Consider the following 19,480-nt stretch of genomic DNA (forward strand, 5'->3'; position numbering starts at 1 on the left):
GCTTTTTTGTCTTGAGTCCCTTGGAGTTGTCTTGGATCCTTGCATTGCTAATAATAGTTAAATCAGTGGTTAATTCATTCAAGTATGTTTATTATATTACATATATTCATTATATTATATATAATATTTATTTTATTATATATTATTTCATTATATTTTAATACTATAGAATAATATAATATATTAATTTATTATATTATTTATTGTATATATGTCATTCAAAGTATAGATACTTCTTAATGATAGTAAGTCAGCATGGTGTAGTTTGAGAGAGATGTAGCCTTGGAATCTGGGAGATCTAGATTCAAGTCTTGCTTTTGACATTTGCTAATTGTGTGTTTCTGGGCAAGTCATTAACTTTTCAGTTCTCTTCAATTCTTCATTCATGACTATAAGTTGCAGAACATGTGCTGGCTTGATTTGGCAAGAGTTTTCCCATATGAGAGTTCTCCATATTATTGAAATAATAGGTTCAGTCCATATATATTTCCTATTTTATTGACATCTTTTAAAATATGACAGCTAGTACATGTCTCTCCCTTCTCTCCCTTGAATCCTCTCTCATTTAAAAAATAATTAAGTGAAAACATGATACAGTGACAGCATCCGAAAATGTATAAAATATTCTGTCCTAATACCATCCCCTTCTCTACCTTGAAGAGGTCTTCATTATCTCTTCTTCAGGACATTCATTTTTCAGATTTCTCTTTTACTTACAATCATGTAGCCAATGACTAATCTGAAGGGAGGGAGGGAGGTAGAAAGGGAGGAAGAGAGACAGATGGAGAGACAGAGACAGATGGAGGGACAGAGACAAAGAGAGACAGAGATACAAAGATATATATATATATATATATATATATATATATATATATATATATATATAGAGAGAGAGAGAGAGAGAGAGAGAGAGAGAGAGAGAGAGAAAGAGAAGACAGAGAGAGACAGGCAGAGACAGAGAGAGACAGAGAGAGAGAGAGACAGAGACAGAGATAGAGACAGAGAGAGAATAAGAACGAACATAAAAGACAAGCAAAGTCACCCATGGCTCTGAAAAGCTCTAATATAGCCATTCCAAAGTTACAGTTATAGCATTTCTGAAAAATAGCCATAATTCTAAACGAGATGAAATAGCTCTTGAAAAGTTCAACTAATATTTTACTTCATCTAACAGAACAATAGTCACAGCTTTTAGCATGAGCTTGGAGAATAATTTTCCTTAAATCTTTCAATTCCTCTTGGACTACTCCCTTTAAGAATTCTCCTTTTCAGATGGTCAAATTCTATTAATATAAATATTCTTCTATTAAATATAAATATTTAGAGAGACTTCTTCCTTCTTTTTAGTCTGAACATTCCCCTAGTCCAGTTTTAGTTCAATTCTTCAAGGGTTGCTTGCCTGTGTCTGGTCACCATCCTATTAACCCAATAAGGGAGTCTTGCTGGTCTGAGAAGAAAAGAGGGAAGCCAGGCATTGTTGAGGAATTGACAGTTACAAAATGACTGATAAGAGTTTATGTTTCACATTAGTCCAAAGACTAGGATCATTTAAAATAATTTTAAAAATATTTTTTAAATAAGTTTTCTTCCTCAATCCTCATATTTATAATTTCTTACTGCTCAGTAACTTACATTTATAGATAAGAGGTTTTCCAGCCATTCCCCAAATAATGAGCACCTGTTTTCTTTCTAATGTTTTACTACAACAAAGATAAATATTTTGGTAAACATAGGGGGAACTTTACTTTCATCTCTGGCTTCCTTGGGAAATATGCCCAGTAGTGGTTTTGCCAGGTCAAGGTATATATAATATTTAGAGGCTTTCTGGAATAATTTCACATTAGCATCCGGAATTAGTATATCAATTTAACCTGCCATGAACAATGTAGATGACAGCAAGTGTTGGGGCACTGAAAATGACCCCAATATTGACTATTCCCATTTTTTTCATCTTTGTCAATTTGCTGGGATTGAGGTGAAACCCCATGAGTCTTTTAATATGCATATATTGTTTAGTTCCTTGGGTTTTCTACTTTACTGAATACTCATTCCTTTAAATACCTAATTCTTTCATCTTCGGCATTTTTCATGAAAATCTTTCCAGTGTGGATTACATGCTTCTCTTCCATTTTCAACAGAGTGCACCAAGTATAATTTAATTTTTCCTGATGGCCTGGGCTTCTCATTAGAAACATCAGTTATTATATTGTATTGTAATACAGTGATGCCTTCAAGGCTGTAGAGCAGTATGTGGTGGAGGTCAGTAACCTTCAACTTTTTATAACTCGAGCCTCTACCATTTAAAAAATGTTTTGAGCCAACATGTGCACATTTATTTATGCTATATACATTACTATATTAACATATTCTGCACATTATAAAATGCTACAGAACTAGAAATTTAAAAGGATGGACTAAACATCATAAACTGTAGTTTAACAATATTTTTATTTTATTAATGGAATAAAAACCCTTTTGGATTTTTTAAAAGACTAATAATATTTTAGGGAAAACAGTATGATTGAATAGGCTTCTTTATCTTAAAAAACCCTGTTTTCTTAGAGTTAGTAAGGAGTTATAAATAATATTTTTGTAAGTAATTAATCAGCTAATTTGATCAAATTTCTCAGCCAACTAGGTGCATTAAAATGATTTTTAAAGAAACAAAAGATACACAACAATCAAAAAATAGGTCAAACCCATCAGTAAACACAGCAGCTTGTCAGCAGGAATGATGTTTCTTTGTATGTAGATATTCATTGTACAAAGAGGAAAACATCAAACAGCATGATTTGTCCATGATTTCAACTCAACAAAAATACATTTCAATATAAATTCACTCCTCATATTTTATGTCTTTTGTCTTGTGAGATTATATCATATTTTAATTTTTAGTTCATTTTTGTATAGTTCAGTTGTGTTTTCATATGACTTGGTAATTGGGGGCAAGGCAGTTTGGTTGATTGTAGAATCAATCAACCAGTTGATAAACTTTTATTAAGTATCAACTACATAACAGGTACTAAGCATCTCTAGGGATACAAAGAAAGGTGGAAAACCAGTCTCTATTTTCAAGACATGCATAGTTTAATCACTGTGTTGAATGTGACAACGTGCGACCAACTCTGTAGGAACAAATTATATATGGGATAAACTGGAGGAATTTGATCGAGAGATGGAAGTAGAATTAAGGGGAATCAGGAAAGGCTTCTTGTAGAAGGTGGGACTTTAGCTGGAAATTGAAAGATAGGAAGGGAAGGGAATATTTTTATAATAATACTAGAAAAGTAGGCTCTGTGGCTTGCGAAGGGATTTAAATACCAAACAGATAAATTTCTTTTTGATGCCAGATACCATAGGGAGCCATTGGAATTATGTGTGTGTGCACATGTGTGTGTATGAGTTTGAGTGTGTGTAATATGATCAGACTTACACTTTGGGAAAATCATTTTGGGAGCTGCAAGGAGGAGGGACTGAAATGGGGAAAGACTTTGAAGCAAGAAAACCAACAATGAGGTATTGCATAAAGGAATAGGGAGGGGAAATTTCAGAAATCAGAATCTTGAAGGTGGAACTATTTTGAATGATGTTGGAGTCTAAGATGTGACTGTCCTCAAAGATGACTGATTTAGAAGGGAAATCAAAGTCAGAAGAGATTTAAAGAAAGTAATAAATTGAGAGGTCAGAGTGTTCAAATGGTCATTGATATGAATTTTGAAATCCCTAAGGAAGAGGGCAGATATTGGAGTGGAGAAGAAGACTATGACAAGTTACTAAAATCACTGAAAAAAGAGAATGAACTTGTGATAGGTAGATGGCAGCCATGGGGATCCAGGAAGCATTTTTTAATGAGTTGTTGAGAACTTCAAAGATACTGTTTAATGATATTGTTGTTCATCCTTCACTTTAGAAGAGGACCGATGGCATCATGATGAAATGTCTTGACTCGCACATGATTTGGATTTAAGTGATGCAGAGTCACAACAAAGTTGCCATCCAAGTCCAGTGACAAGGCAAAAGTCAAGATGACTGGTGATGGCTCAGGATGCAGTGGATGGCCTTGGCTTCTTCAATGTCCAATCCAGTTCTAAGCACTCCATAATACCTGCTTCTACTGCCTTCAGAGCCATTGTAACAAATTGTTCTCATCTGCTCATTCCACTGGGAGAAGTCTTTACATACTGAGGTAGACAACCCCCAGTTTGTGCTCCATCATTTACCTGTGACATGATTTAGCTCATCTGCTAAGATGGTTTTACCGAGATGTGGCTGCTACAGCTTCTTGGAGCCACAGGTAAGAGTTGAGTGATAGGTGGACCCCAAAGGTAGATGAACAGTCCTAAAAAGGACTCAGAAAGCCCTTACACCAGAGTTGCTAGTCTTCTCAGGACAGCCCTGCTTAGTGATGGTGACAGAGGAAAAGTCCAGAAGTGGAAATGGAGAACAAGGAATATGCTGATTTCTTTTGATTGTTTTGTGTTGGAATCATGAGAGGAAGAACAACCGGTATTGAAAAAGCCGAGATATCTTGTGTCCCAGGTGAAGCCCCTTTATTTATGTAAAGAGAAGGAGAATAGAGGCTCATGGGATGCAGCCATGTCCTAATGTAAAAGAAACCTTTGCAAATCTTCTTTTCCAGCTAGAGCCCCCTAACAGTGGGCGAGGAGAACATTAATTTTTTTCCCCTCCAACCATAGGATATGTTTTGACTTTATTTTTGATTCCAACGTTTTTTGAGATTTCTCTTAGCACCTCATAGAAGGGGAACAATGAGGATGCTATAATATGCCTTCTCTGCATCAATCCATCACTCCCAAATTATAGCATGCCCCTTAGCACCAACAGACCTAATTTGTTTTTTCCTTCAATAAATCTTTAGAATGAAAAGATTTGGGGAAAGGCTATAAACAGCTGAACCTCATAAAGTTTCATGGTATGAATGCATTCTCAGTTAAGGTTGCAGAGATCCCAGTTCATAAATCAATTTGTCTGGAGAGCTAGAGGGTCTGTCTGGCCGGAGAGATGCCTGAGTGCTTTGAAGGGGAGTTTCTGGGTACCTGGAGGACTTGATGGCTGCTGTGGGGTGAATCGTCATGATAATAATTTATAAGGATTCGGTCCTGCAGTTTTCATTAGTACTGATGGCAAACAGACCTAATGGAATCCAGTAACCTTCAGAGGGTTTAAGGCATTTATGGTCAAACTGTGGACTCCATAGGGAGAATGCTGGGGTCAGGGGTCCCAGAATCACTGAATCTTGGGCAAGGAAAGGACCTGAAAGGCCACCCAGTTGGATCTGTATCAATAAACCAGGTGCATGGAATGCCTCAATACCTCTCAACTACTCACCCTTTGTACTGGCCCTCTCACACCAAACTATAATAACATTGGCAGGTCTGGTTTCCCAGAGAAGGAATCTCCCCTCTGATGCTTATCACCTGTGTAGACCTTTAGTAAGTCACAACCTCCCTGGCATCTTCTTGACCCATCGGTAAAGGAGGAGGTTGAACTCTGTGTTCTCTAAGGCCCTTGTAGCTCTGGATCCCACAACCAGCAACAATAATAACTCTAATTCACATCGAACATTATATTTTAAAAAATGAATGCATTCATTGTCTGCTCCAGCTATGAATGTAAACTCTCTGGTCTTAGTTCTTCAGTGATTTATTTTTATTTACTTGGGATGTATTCCCTTCTTGTTTCCAAAAATGGTCCCATGTGATCTATATAATTATTAAACAGAAATATTCAAAATGAAATGGGAATAAAAGCAGTTTAAGGAGGTAGAGAAATGGATTTTCCCATGCATATGAGTGTCCGTTGACTTAAAGCTAGAAGAGATGTTATAAATCACTGAGTCTAATTTTCTCGTCCTACAAGTGAAAAAAATGGAGGGCTAGAAAGATTAAGTGATTAGACCAGTCCCAAAGCAAGGGTTCCACCTGAGATTTGAACTGGGGTCTTAAGACTTCAAGTCCTACATTCTGTCTACTTTATGTCTCAAATGTGTGTGGTGGTAGTAGTGGGATCAGTAGTAGTTTTTCCTTTAACAAGGAGTAGAAATTGAATAGGCCTAATCAGGAAGATGTGGGCTGAAATCTGGCCTCAGACACTTACTAGCTGTGTGACTCTGGGTAGGTATTTGCCTCAGTTTCTTCCTCTGTAAAATGAGCTGGAGAAGGAAATGGCAGACTATCCCAACTTCTTTGCCAAGAAAACCCAAATGGAGTCATGAAGAGTTGGGCATGATTGAAAAATGACTGCAGGAAGAAATTGAATTGTGAGTGGAGTCTCTAGTGTGTGTGTATGTAAGAAGAATATAGAATGCCATCATCTGCTTTCTTTCAGAAAGTTACTGTCTACCAGATTTTCTTTTTTTCATATGCTGTTTTTTTTTAATTTTCTGTAATAAGCAGAGTTCTCACACTCTTGTACTCCCAATGGTGTAATTAAAATTTCGAAGTGATTGACAGAGCAAATACATTGGCTAACAGACTCTTAATAAAAGCATTGTAATCCTCTGACACAGTTGATGAGGTGAGAATTTTCATGTCCGAGGTTATTGGATTTTCTAATTCTTCCTCTCTTCCATCGAGAATCTGTTAATTCTAAGCAATATTCTGTTGCGATTTTGAGCCTCTCTTCGGTGAGTCCGTGTGTTATGACAATAACGTCTTACATTTACATAGTGTGTTAAGGGTTATAGAGCACCACATATACATTATCTCGTTTGATCTTCCAGAGAACCCGTGAAGTCTGGGCTAAGCATCATTATCCCCCCTCTGACATGTGAAGAAAAAGTCTCTAAGAAGCGAAGGGATTTGAACCCTGTCACATGCCTAGCAAAGAGCAAAATGGGGTTGGTTTTTCAAACCTGGGACTCTTGGTTCCTTGTCTACACCCCTTTCCACTACACCACACTCCATCCTCATTACATACACTTCCTTTTGTTCAGTCTTTTCTCTACCCAAACTGGCTTTCTTCCTACTTCTCATGTGGGATACTAGAGCTCCCAAAGCTGTCCCCCATGCTTAGCGGGCACCCCTCAACCTCTCAGAGTTCCCAGTTTCCTTCAAAAATCATGTGAAGTGTCACTTGCTGCATGCATGGAGCCTTTCCCGATATTTCTAGCTATTGGTCCCTTCCACTGTCCCTCTCTTCTTTCTTCCCTCCTCACCTTTCCCTCTGTCAAATTACTTTGTATTTATTTTATCTTTACCTATAGAGTGAATTTGATTTGGGCTCACTGCCCCAGATCCTGGCTGGCTCCAGCTAATTCTCTCAGGGCTCTAGGAATACCCCAGAAAAGATGAAGGATTCTCTTTTTCTATTGGCTCAAGCCCCTATTCTTTGTGATCCCCAACCAACTCCAATTGCGTCACCAGTAACTAACTTGGCTGATCCATTTATTGAATTAATGTCAATTAATTCTTACAAATAGATATTTACTTCAATGGCATGAGAAGAACTAAAGTAGCAACTTTTCCTCCTATACCTCAGCATCAGTTTCCCTTATACTATCTTGTTTATAGGAAGAGCTGGCTCATATTAAATGAAGTTTCTACTTAACAAGTCTATGTCCTCAATGCAACATCACTGCCAGATGAGTTCTTTTTAGCTATCACTGGGCTGGGGACCTTTTATAATGCTTGGAAAGTCACTTAACCTCTGCTTGCCTCAGTTTCCTCAACTGTAAAATGGAGATAATAATTGTATCTATCTCACAGGGTTTTTGTGAAGACCAAATGGGATAATATTCATAAAAAATGCTTAGCACAATGCCTGGAACTCTATAAATACTCTTTCCCTTCTGTTCCCATTCCTTCCCTTGCCTTCCTACTACAAACATCAATCTTCACTTGTCAGGGCATCGATGTCCAATTCTTCTGCAAATCCCAGCATGGTCTCTAGACTTTGGGGGACTAGTTCCTCTCATTTTTCAAAACTCACAAGGTTGTAGTCATCAATTTAATAGCCTTCATTTAAAATGAAAGTATAATTGTAAAAGATCAAGGTCTATATTTATAGGATGGAGAAAAGGTCTAAGACTTTGTTCCTTGTAGCACTGCCTCACCAGATTCCATCTAACAGGAATGAGTCAGCCTAAGTGAAATCAATCCAAGAGAAAGGGTCCAACCCAGAAAGATGCTAAAGCTACTTCTGCCTTTTTGAAGGCACTCCCAGCTCTAGTTGCACATATTCAGCCAACCAAAGAGACTCCATCACACTGTTAGCAGACTAGAAACAATAACCAAATTTCTATGTAAATCTCTCCAAGGCACTTCCATTACGCATCATCAGAACTCTCCCAGAAGCAGACTAAAACACTTTCCCCATGTTTCAGAGGCATTCTGGGCAAGCTCCAGGGAACTGAGCTCAGGGACTGGTCAAGCTGTTGCACCTGCTTAGGTACTTGTTGTCTTCCTTAATAGTTTGCAAGTTCCTTAGAAGCAGAGAATGTTTAATTTTTGCCTTTTTGTAACCTGGTGTTTAGCACGGTGCCTAACATATAATAAGAGCCTGACAAATGTTGAATTGAATGAAATGGATTCCATTATTTCTAATCAACCTGATTAGTTAGCCCAAGAGTTGGTACAATAAGGTATGTGTTTAAAAAGCATTCCTTTAAAATAAAAAAAAAATCTTTTAGATCATGACATAAAAAATAGGCCATCATGGAGGAAGCTAGGTAGCTCAGTGGATAGATAGTCAGATCTAGAGATGGGAGGTCCTGGGTTCAAATGTGGCCTCAGACACTTCCTAACTGTGTGACCCTGGGCAAGTCATTTTAATCCCCATTGTCTAGCCTTTATTGATTTTCTACCTTGGAACCAACGTACAATATTGATTCTAAGATGGAAAGTCAGGATTTTAAAAAATATATGCCATCACACCTCCATGACCTATTATTGCACCAGGAATATTGTAGAAGCTTAACAAATGACTATTTGAAGGGAGAAGATTCAGAATAAATAGTGTCTGAATTTTGAATGGTTCCTTCTAGTTATTACACAGGCAACTTTTCAAGGTAAATTCTCCAAGGGTCCTTAGTGCTCCATGAATCTGTCTATGTACTGAACGCATCCCTCCCTCTCTGAAGCTTAGAGGGAATAATAGAACACCTTCAAAATCCCTCCCTTGATCCCAGCTTCTCTCCTCAAAGTCTTCGTTCTATAGCTGATTGGATGGAACAGCAATTAAACTGCAAAGGACTCTCTGTAAGCTAATGGACCTGGAATATAGTAAACTTGAAAAATAGAAGTCCTTAAAGTAGAAGCCCATGGTGTTGAGATCCCCTTCTCAGTCCCTGGGCCCATTAGCTATCACTATTGGTAGAATGCCATTATTTCTGGGCAGCTATCCCAGTCAGCCTTTCTCAGTGCTGAGATAAACCATGGTTTTTAGCACAAGTAAACAAATTGATGGGGCAGTGATGGAGAGAGCACTGGGCTTGGAGTGAGGAAGAAGTTAGTTCAATTCTGTTCTCAGATCCTTGCCCAGGGTCACACAGCAAAGATACTAGAACGGTTGGCTATTTCCTTCTCTAGTTCATTTTATAGATGAGAAAAAGGAGGCAAACAGAGTTAAGCGACTTGCCTCAGTTTCCTTATCTGTCAAATGAACTGGAGAAGGAAATGGCAACCACTCTAGTATCTCTGCTGTGTGACCCTGGGCAAGTCACTTAACTCTGTTTGCCTGTGTTTCCTCATCTCATAAAATCCTCAGCTCATAAAATGAGCTGGAGAAGGAAGTGACCAACCATTCTAGTATCTTTGCCAAGGAAACCCCATCATGAAGAGTTGGACAGGACTGAAAAGTGACTAGCCACAAAACTGTACATTCCAGCTCAGATCACCTACTTGTTGTTTGCTGAACTTGACACTCCATTGCCTGGCTTACTCTCCTTGGAGAAGTGGTCTCCTCAACTTGGAATGCATTTCTTTCTCATTTGGACACTTTAGAATCTCTCACTTCCTTCCTACCCTTTTTTTCCCCCCACAGAACTCTCCCAGTACAGAGTAGACAGCCACTGGCAGAGTATATGATGGTAGGAATTCCTTTAGTGTCTGGACTAAATGCTGCTGAGTCTCTCTAGCTCTTCAGTCTTGTGATATTGAGATGTCACCTCTTGCTAGAAGTTCTTCCTGATCCCAAGCCTTGTTAGCATTCTCCTCTCCTCCTCAAATTATGCTGTATTTATTTATCTGGACAAATGTTTATCCAGGCTGTGGCATGATTTTATGAGGAATTTCCAGGCTTACATGAGCCTCTAGTAATATATAAGCTTCTTTGGGACAAAAACTATGGGTTTGGTTTTGTTTCTTATCTCCAATGCCTGGCCCAAAGCCTTGGCACTCAGAAGGAATTCAATAAATGCTGCTGAAATGAATTGAGTTGTGAGTCATTCTTTCTAAAGGTTGTTGACATTTTTTGCTCTTATATCACCTCTGATTGCTGACATAAACTTTGCCCTTCCCCTACTCAGAGAGACATCCCTTATAACATGGAGTAAAAAAAGAAAGAGGAAAAAAAAACTATTCAGCAACATTGACCAGCATTCCATGGGAGCCTGGCACTTAATAGCGTTCTGTTCTCTTAGTTTGCCATTTATACAAAGAAAGGAAGGGTACCAACTCAGATGGGCATTTTCTCAGCAATGAATAGTCTTAGAGTCTTGTGGGGGTAGGGAGGGGGCTCTGAGATTTAAGAGAGACCAACAGTAGTATGAAAGGTAGAACTTGGAGCTGAGTCTTCTTGACTCTGAGGTCAGCTCTCCAGCCAAGATATTCTTCTTCCAGATCATCCCATTTCCTAGTTTTCTATCTGAATTTTCCTGAGTCATCTCTAAAGAGAAGGGCCACCTACTCTGGTGTTGATGTCAATTCCTTCTGGCCTGGCAGCAATTACAGATTTGATCAGCATGTTCTCAACATCTTTATCTTAGTTGTTGATAAAAAATGTGGAACAGATTAGAGCTAAACATAGAGCTCCTTGGCAAAGGATTAGAACCCTCCTGCCAGGGCAACAGCCTTTGTGTGTGCTTAGCAAAAGAGGTGAGACCTTGTCAATTAATTCTCAGAGTCATTATCAACTGTCTGAGATGTCAAATATCTGGGTAAGAAATGGAAAAAAAAATCAATCCAGTGTCCAAGAATGTAGATGACATTTTTTTTTGCTTTTTTGTTTTCATTTTTTGCCAAGTTGTGTTGCTTCTGTGTAAATCAGGCCTGAGGGATGTCAGTATTTACTTCTGTTCTCCCTTTCTGTCCCCTGAAAAATGAAATCCTCTTCTACAGACTTTGATCCTATGCTTTCTCTTTGGAGCCACTGGTTGACTGGACCAAGGGAAGGAGAGAGGGCAATGGGAAAGGGGAAGAGAATAAGCATTTACAGAGTGCCCACTATGTGCCAGGCTCTGTACTAAGTGCTTTTACAAATATTATTGGGTGAGACTATTCTGGTGCCAACACAAGGCACTGTGGCTCTTAGGGCCTTCCACTAGAGGTTCTAAGGGAAGGTGGACAGGAGAGTAGAAGGAAGATTCTTTGCTTATTGCCACTGTGTCCCTCCATAGGCATTGGAGACTGTTTGATGGCCTTCAGGTTTGGGGACTGGGAAGGTTAATTTTAATTAATTAATTTAATTTAAATTAATTTAGTTTAAAAAAACATTTCAATGCAAGAGAAAGGACTTTAGAGGCACCCAGTTTAATGCTCTCAATTTACAGATAATTAAGTGAGGCCCAGAGAGCTTAAAGTGACTTACTTAATGTAGACCATGCATGTAGTAAGTAGCAGAGGTAGGATTTGAACCCATTTGGATTCTGAATTTAGGGCTCCTTCTACTCCACCAAATACTTTAGTTGGAGGATAGACAAAAGCAAGGTGCCATGTTTGAAGACAATTTGTGGATTTAAATATGTTGGATGGTTAAAAGTTGGTTCCATCCCAGGAAAAGCACCTCATCTTTATGTATCATTGAATACATCAGTATACTTTGACCTGTATTCTCTCACAGAGCTCTCACAACACTCTCAGTTTCTGGTATATAGTAGGTGCTTAATAATTGGCTGATAGAATAAGTATGGTAATTGTGCCCTTTTATAGAAGAATAAGGTTAGACGCAGAAAGTGTCCTTTCCAAGACAGAACAGCCAATGACCTGGGTATGGTCTAACTAGGACTCACACGTAGGTTGTCTCACTCCATCGTCATTCCTCTTTCTATTCTATGGTGCTTTGCTCTCTTGCTTTTTCAGCCAGCTCATTGGATCAGAGATTTAGAGCCTAGAGATAGGACTTTAGAGGCCATAAGAATGAAGAAGGAATCCAAGGCCCAAACAACTTAGCCTGACTTGCCCAGGGTCATGCATCTAGAAAGTGACTATGGAAGGGATTTGAATTTAGATCTTTTAACTCAAAGTCCAATCCCCTATTCATTACATAGTGTTTGCTCTTCCAGTGCTCCTTCACATGACCATGTTTCTGTCAGATCTTTTCCCTCAGCATTCTCCCATGGGGCACCTGGATAACTCAAATCCAGGTCTTTTGCCTTGGAACCAATACTTAATATAAATTCTAAGACAGAAAGTAAGGGTTAGGGGGAAAAAAGGCTTAAAGGATGTGTGGTGGGTTCCTTTTGGTGAATAATTTCCCTCTACCAATTCAGATGGGCATTTTCTCAGCATTGAATAGTCTTAGAGACTTGTGGGGGTAGGGAGGGGGCTCTGAGATTTAAGGGACTTGATTAGAGAGACAAACAGTATGTATCAAAGGTAGAACTTGGAGCTGAGTCTTCTTGACTCTGAGGTCAGCTCTCCAGCCAAGATATTCCATCACCTCTCATAAAGTTCTGTTTGTGACCATTATTATTATAAAGGTTAGATGATCTTTTTTTTTTTTTTTTTTTTTTTTTCCCTTGTACTTTTTGGTATATTGTCTCATAGGTGGAAGATTGGTAAGGGTGGGCAATGGGGGTCAAGTGACTTGCCCAGGGTCACACAGCTGGGAAGTGGCTGAGGCCGGATTTGAACCTAGGACCTCCTGTCTCTAGGCCTGACTCTCACTCCACTGAGCTACCCAGCTGCCCAAGGTTAGATGATCTTTAAAGGACCTTCCAATTCTTATACTCTGGGTGTCTATGAATTTGTAAATAAAATAAGTAGATAAAATTCGAATCTCTGTTTTAAATTATCCAAGATTTGCTAATTTCTCAGAGGCATCTACCTAATGCCATTTGTATCTGCAACTTAGTTCACTATTCTGGTAGGATTTACTACTTGAAACAGCAATAAAGAACCTTAAATTCATAGATTCTCAGAGCTGGAAGAGATCTTGGAAACCCTCCTGTCCAGTCTTCCATTGGAGATGTAGTGCAATCCCTCTACAACTTTAATTTAGGGAGTGTGTGTGTGTGTGTGTGTGTGTGTGTGTGTGTGTGTGTGTGTGTGCGTGTGTGTGTGTGACACAGAGAGAGACAGAGACAGAGAGAGACAGAGATAGAGAGACAGAGAGAGACAGAATTTGGAGTTGTCTCCTTGACTTAGGACAGCTCTCCATTGGTTCAAAGGGAAGGTACAGACTTGATGGACATGAGAATAGAAGATTCTTTACTCACTACCACAATGTCCTGGCTTTGGTGACTGTTTGGTGACTGAGAGAAAGAAAGAGAGAGCAAGAGACAGACAGACAGACAGAGACAGAGACAGAGACAGAGAGAGAGAGAGAGAGAGAGAGAGAGAGAGAGAGAGAGAGAGAGAGAGAAAGTATTTGTTTAGCACCTTCTTTGGGTCAGGCACTGTGATAAGAACTTTTTACAAATATTATTACATATAATCCTCACAACAACACCCCGAGAGGTTGGTGTTATTATCTCCATTTTAGAGTTGAGGAAACAGGCAGAGAACAAGTTAAATGACTTGTCCAAGGTCCTACAGCTAGTATGTGAATGAGGTCAGATTTGAGCTCTGGTATTCCTGGCAGGACCAATGCTTTATCTGTTGTGCTATTCACTGCTTCCGGCAGGGGTAGGGAGCAAAGTCATTTATCTTCTATTTGAACACTTTTGGGAAAGAGAACATGTGACAACCCATTCTATTACCGAAGAGCCACCATTATGAAAAATTGTTTCCATCTCTCGAGTCCAGATCTCCCTCCCTTATGTTATATACCCATTGGCCCTAGCTGTGGAATGTATGTCTTGTGACTTTGAAGTCTCATAGAGGAAATTAATGGCCTTGAGGACACAGATAGTGTTTTAGCATCTCTACAAGTTAAGGTCTATGACTTTGGAAAAAGGAATGAGGATTGAAACCTGGGCTTCTTTGACTGGAACTGTGGTTTGTAATAAAAAGTAACAGGCACCCTTTGGTCTCTGTTTAACTGCTTGGCTCCTCAGCCTCCCCAAACTCTCTCATAGGATATGTTCAACAGATAATTGAATGCTTGGGCAACTCCGTGATTCTCCAGGGGGAAGGTAGTCATTCTCTGAGACTGTATTTACTTACATTTTCCATCTGCACTCCATTTGGGAAAAACATTTGTTACAGCTCTGAGAGAGTGACTACATATGAAAATATGGGGTTTTGTTTTTTGACAGATGTAAAAATGGAGAACTGAAATGCAGTTTTGAAAATATTAACTGGCACTCCTTACGTATATGCCAACATTATAATTGTAGGCAGGCACACAAAGATGCGCAATGGAAGCATATAGATTAATGGGTAGCATGTTGGGGGACATTTCTTGTCATTAAATGCATTTCTTTTTAAGCATCGTTTTGGTTTTATGTAGAATTAGACTAATGTTAGTGAGTCCTGCCTTCACCTTCTAAGTCTTATATTCTGCACCTTCCTCTCTCTCTGTTGTATCATTCCCAACCGCCCAGCCTATGATCTTGTCGTTATTTGACACATATTTACATTTACTTATATTTGAACACATTTTCCTCCAGAAGAATATAAAATCTTTGAGATCAGGAATTTTTTAGAGCTTATATTCCCAGAACCTAATGCAGTGCTTGGCACATGGGGAAAGGGAAACTAGAACCTGTGATTTCATTGGAAAAGGGAACTCAGATGGGAAAATTTCCTGTTGCCAATTAGATCAGCACTTCTCTGAAACCGAGAATCTTAGGGAGCTGCTTACAGCATTGAGAAGTAAAGGGATTTTCTCTGATAAGTCAGAGGAAGATCCTGAATCCAGGTTTGGCTCCAATGCCGCCATCTTTCTATTCATTAAGTAATAAATGCCTGGCATACAGTAGGAACTTAATAAATGTTTGTTGGTTGTTGATTGATTGGTGGCTACAATGGGCTCCTCTCCCCATACACACTCAATATTTTCTCATTTCCTTATCTTTGCTCACAGTGTTCCGGATGTCTGAGATGCCTCCCCTTCTCACCAACCTACCTCAGCTTATTGAATTCAAGCCTATCCTTGAAAGATCAACTCAAGTATCATTTTTTAACTAGGAAGTTAGTTCAGACAACTATGAATTCCTCCTCATCTCACCCCAACTTATCAAAGGCTCCTCCTCCTTTGCATAGTTTGCCTGCCTGGTTCTTAATGTATATATCAGCATTTTTCTTTTTCTTTTCTTTTCTTTTCTTTTTTTTTTTTTTTTGCATTTATCAATGCCATTTTCTGAGATTCATTGTGGTTAGGAACTATGCTCTGTCTCAGACTTGTACTCCTCTGCCTCATACCTTAGCTTGGGTAATTAATAAATGTTTGTTGAGTTGAATTATTAGTGCCTGTAGCAAAACTCAATTAGGGGGGCAGCTGGGTAGCTCAGTGGATCTAGAGACGGGAGGTCCTAGGTTCAAATCTGGCCTCAGACACTTCCCAGCTGTGTGACCCTGGGCAAGTCACTTGACCCCCATTGCCTACCCTTACCACTCTTCTGCCTTGGAGCCAATACACAGTATTGACTCCAAGACAGAAGGTAAGGGTTTAAAAAAAAACTCAATTAGGTTTATATTTAACTATAGAAAATGAAAATGGGAAGGTACCTTAAATTTATCCAGTCTAATCCCCTTATATTACAGAGGAAAAGCCCAGGACCCCCAAGTGAATCACCAACCCCAATAAATAAAGTATTTACTTTGTCCTCACTGTGAGTCAGACCCTTGAATCCCCAAGGTTCTAAGGATACAAAGACAAAAACAAAATTCTGTTCTCGAGGATTCTACATTCCAGTTCTAATTCTATTAGGTTGTAAGCATCTTGAGCACATTAGATCTCAAGTCAGGAAGACCTGACTTCAGATCTAGAAGTATAAATTTCTGTGTTATTTGTAAATATTTTATGACTGGGGAATAAATGAAATCATTAAGATTGGTACCAAGATAGAGAACCTTGAGGGATACCTATGGCTAGATAATGGAAGGCTCCAGCAACAGAGATTTAGAAGATATAGCCAGAAGAGCAGCTAGGCAGCATAGTGGATAGTGTTCTGGGCCTGGAGTCAGGAAGACCTGAGTTCAAATATGGCCTCAGCCACTAGCTATGTGACCCTGGACAAGTGATTTAATACTGTTTGACTCAGTTTCCTTATCTGCAAAATAAGCTGGAGAAGGAAATGGAAAACTACTCCAGGATCTTTGCCAAGAAAATCCCTAATGATGTCACAAAGAGCCAGATGGTATTGAAAATGACTGAACAAGTCAAACAGGTAAAGGAGAACTCTGGGAGAGCAGTGTCATAGTAGCCAAGGGAGAAGGGAGTTGGTAAAAACATCGCTAGCAGCAGAAGTATAACACTGGAGGTCAGCATTTGTGGTTTCATGGAATTCAATATGATAGTCAAACAATCAATTCATTTTCTACAATTTTTGATATGTGGTTCTCATTTCTTATGGCAAAGGAGCTGAATAATTCAGTACAACAATCCATTTTTGCATGCTAAATGATCTCAAAAGGCCTTTTGTGTACAACAAAGAGAATAACTGCCACATTTTTCTTACTTTAAGATGTTAACTTTAAAATTTTTATTGATATCTTTCATTTTTTGCCTCACCATCATTTCTGAATATATTCTTCTTCCCTCTAATGTCCAGTGAGCCATCCTATGTAACTAAAAAGAAAAACAAAGTGCTCTCCTACTTTTTTACTGTGCATGTTCTTTCTAAGCTGCTTGACCATGGTTGAGTTGGCTGCTACAATGGATAGAGTGGTGGGGCTGGAGTCAGGAGTTCAAATCTGGACTCAGAAAGTTAATATTTGTATGATCTGGAGTAAGTTACTTAATCACTGTTTGCTTCAGTTTTCACATCTGTGAAATGGGGTAATTATAGCACCTATCTCTCAGGATTGTTGTGAGAACCAAATAAGATAGTAGTTGTAAAGTGCTTAGTGCTGTGCTTAGCAATTAGTAAGTAAATGTTAGCTATTATTATTATTATTATTACTACTATTATTGTGAATGCTAAGTCTTTATGCCTCCCTCTGTTTCCTCATCTATAAATAAAAGGGTTGAACTACATCATCACTGAGGTCGTCTCTAGTGTTCATAAGTTGATCATAGTGGGGCAGCAGATAGAGTGCTGAACCTAAGATAGGAAGACTCATCTTGCGAAGTTTAAACCTGGTCCCAGACATTTACCAGCTGTGTGATCCTGGTCATGTCATATAACCCTGTTTGCCTCAGTTTCCTTATCTGTCAAATGAGATGGAGAAGGAAATGGCAACCAAATCCAGTATCCTTGCCAGAAAACCACAAAAGAGATCACAAATAATTATACCTCAAGATGGGAGAAGATAGAAGAGTATATAGCCAGTGTAATATGGCCTGAGAAAGAATTAGTAGTCTACATAAAGATGCAAATTGAAGTTTGAGTTTAAAGGCAAAGGGAAATATAGAATGATAAAAATATTATGATCAGATAAATAAATTTCATAATTCATATGATGGCAAGATCATGGGTATGACCATTTCATTGTGTAGCTGAGGTGGGGGTAGAGGAGTGGGTCATGGTAAGTAAGGTGAATAACAAGTGTTTGAGGGGAGATTCATATATATGTTGAAGTTTCCCTAGAATGAGGATGGGGACTGAGATGGAGAAAATGACTGATACATGCATGGAACTCATTGAAGAAGGAGGGCAAGTGTCCCGAAGGTCAGTAGAAAACATCTACCAGAAACCTAGATGAAATACACTTCAAAGTATGAAAAAGCCTGGAAGTGGGGATGGGGAACAAGGAAGAATCCAATATGGGTGTGGTGGGGGAAGGGGAGAAGGACATGGTGGTGGTGATGGCATGAGTAAAATTATTATGTTTATTGTTGTTGCTTAGTGTTAGGAGAATCAGTGGATGGAGGGAGGGACAGGAAGAGCACAGGTCAAGGTGAGTGAAGAGATAGCTAATTTGACCAGGCTAAATTACTTAATGACATATGTCAGGGTCTAGCATGGAGAATTTTCCTACTTAGTAAATATAATGGTTAAATTGGGATTTTGACTAAATGAGAGATGGTCGCTGATTATTATCCCTTAAGTCAGGAAAACTATTAGCAGCTTTTTGCAACTTTGTTTAATTGGAATATTAGTAAAAAGAGGGAAATGTGGAAGGGAAGGAAGTAAGGAGACTGCCTATCCTGTCCTAAATGGTGATCCAGTGAAATGAAGCCCACTCCCTGACAGAGTCCCAATTGCCACGTGGGAATCCTAGTCACTCACTTCTAAGCCAGCCAGGATCCAGGTAAGGTCCCAATGGCGAAAAACCCTTGTGAGATAAGCTCACTGAGGGAGCAGTGAACCCAATAAGAAAGTCCCCAATTCCAAGAAGTTCCAAAGCCAAAAGTTAAAGTCCTGAAGTCAAAAACTCCAACTGAAAGGCCCAATGAAGTTGAAGTTCAAAAGCCCCAAGGAGCAGACTCCAAAGAAGAACTCCAAAGGAGAAGCCTCAAGGAGAAGTCCCTTGGACAGGAAGTTGAGGACTTTTTATAGTCCTTTTTCCACATCACTTCCTGTCCCTTTCCCACTTTATAGGAACCAATAGCAGTCTTTCAATTTACTTAGCACTGCCTAGGGTGGGGGGGGGCAGTCGTCTCTGGAGTTGTCACCCACTCTTGCAAGTGACTTGTGAATTCTCATACTTAGTGACTAGTAAGGTACTAAGTAGGGGTACTTAAGTTTTTGATTGATTAACTTAAAAGTTACTGATTGATAGACAAAGAGAGTTTGATCCACTCTTCACACATACTATAAGAGAAAGAGAGAGAGAGAGAGAGAGAGAGAGAGAGAGAGAGAGAGAGAGAGACACTAGATTTTGATGTAAAAGGGATTTTACTTTCACTCTCAGGGATAGGGGAGCCAAAAGGTGATGATGAATGAGTCTGGCTGGACTCTGAACTGTCTATAATGATCAGGAGGCTGGAAACCTGAAGAATTGGACCTAGAAGAATCTGGACCTGGGAAGTCAAGACTAATATGGCAGATTAGATTCAGAAGATGGAGAGAGTAGCCTAGTTTTGAGCAACA

General features: G+C 39.1%; 1 pseudogene; it reads left to right on the plus strand.

The window, feature by feature from the left end:
• The first annotated feature begins 4,263 nt into the window (after positions 1–4,263).
• The window catches only part of LOC123246850, a 102,311-nt pseudogene continuing 87,094 nt past the window's right edge, over positions 4,264–19,480 (plus strand).

The sequence above is a fragment of the Gracilinanus agilis genome, chromosome 4, assembly GCF_016433145.1.
Source record: "Gracilinanus agilis isolate LMUSP501 chromosome 4, AgileGrace, whole genome shotgun sequence".
In the NCBI taxonomy this organism is placed as follows: Eukaryota; Metazoa; Chordata; class Mammalia; order Didelphimorphia; family Didelphidae; genus Gracilinanus; species Gracilinanus agilis.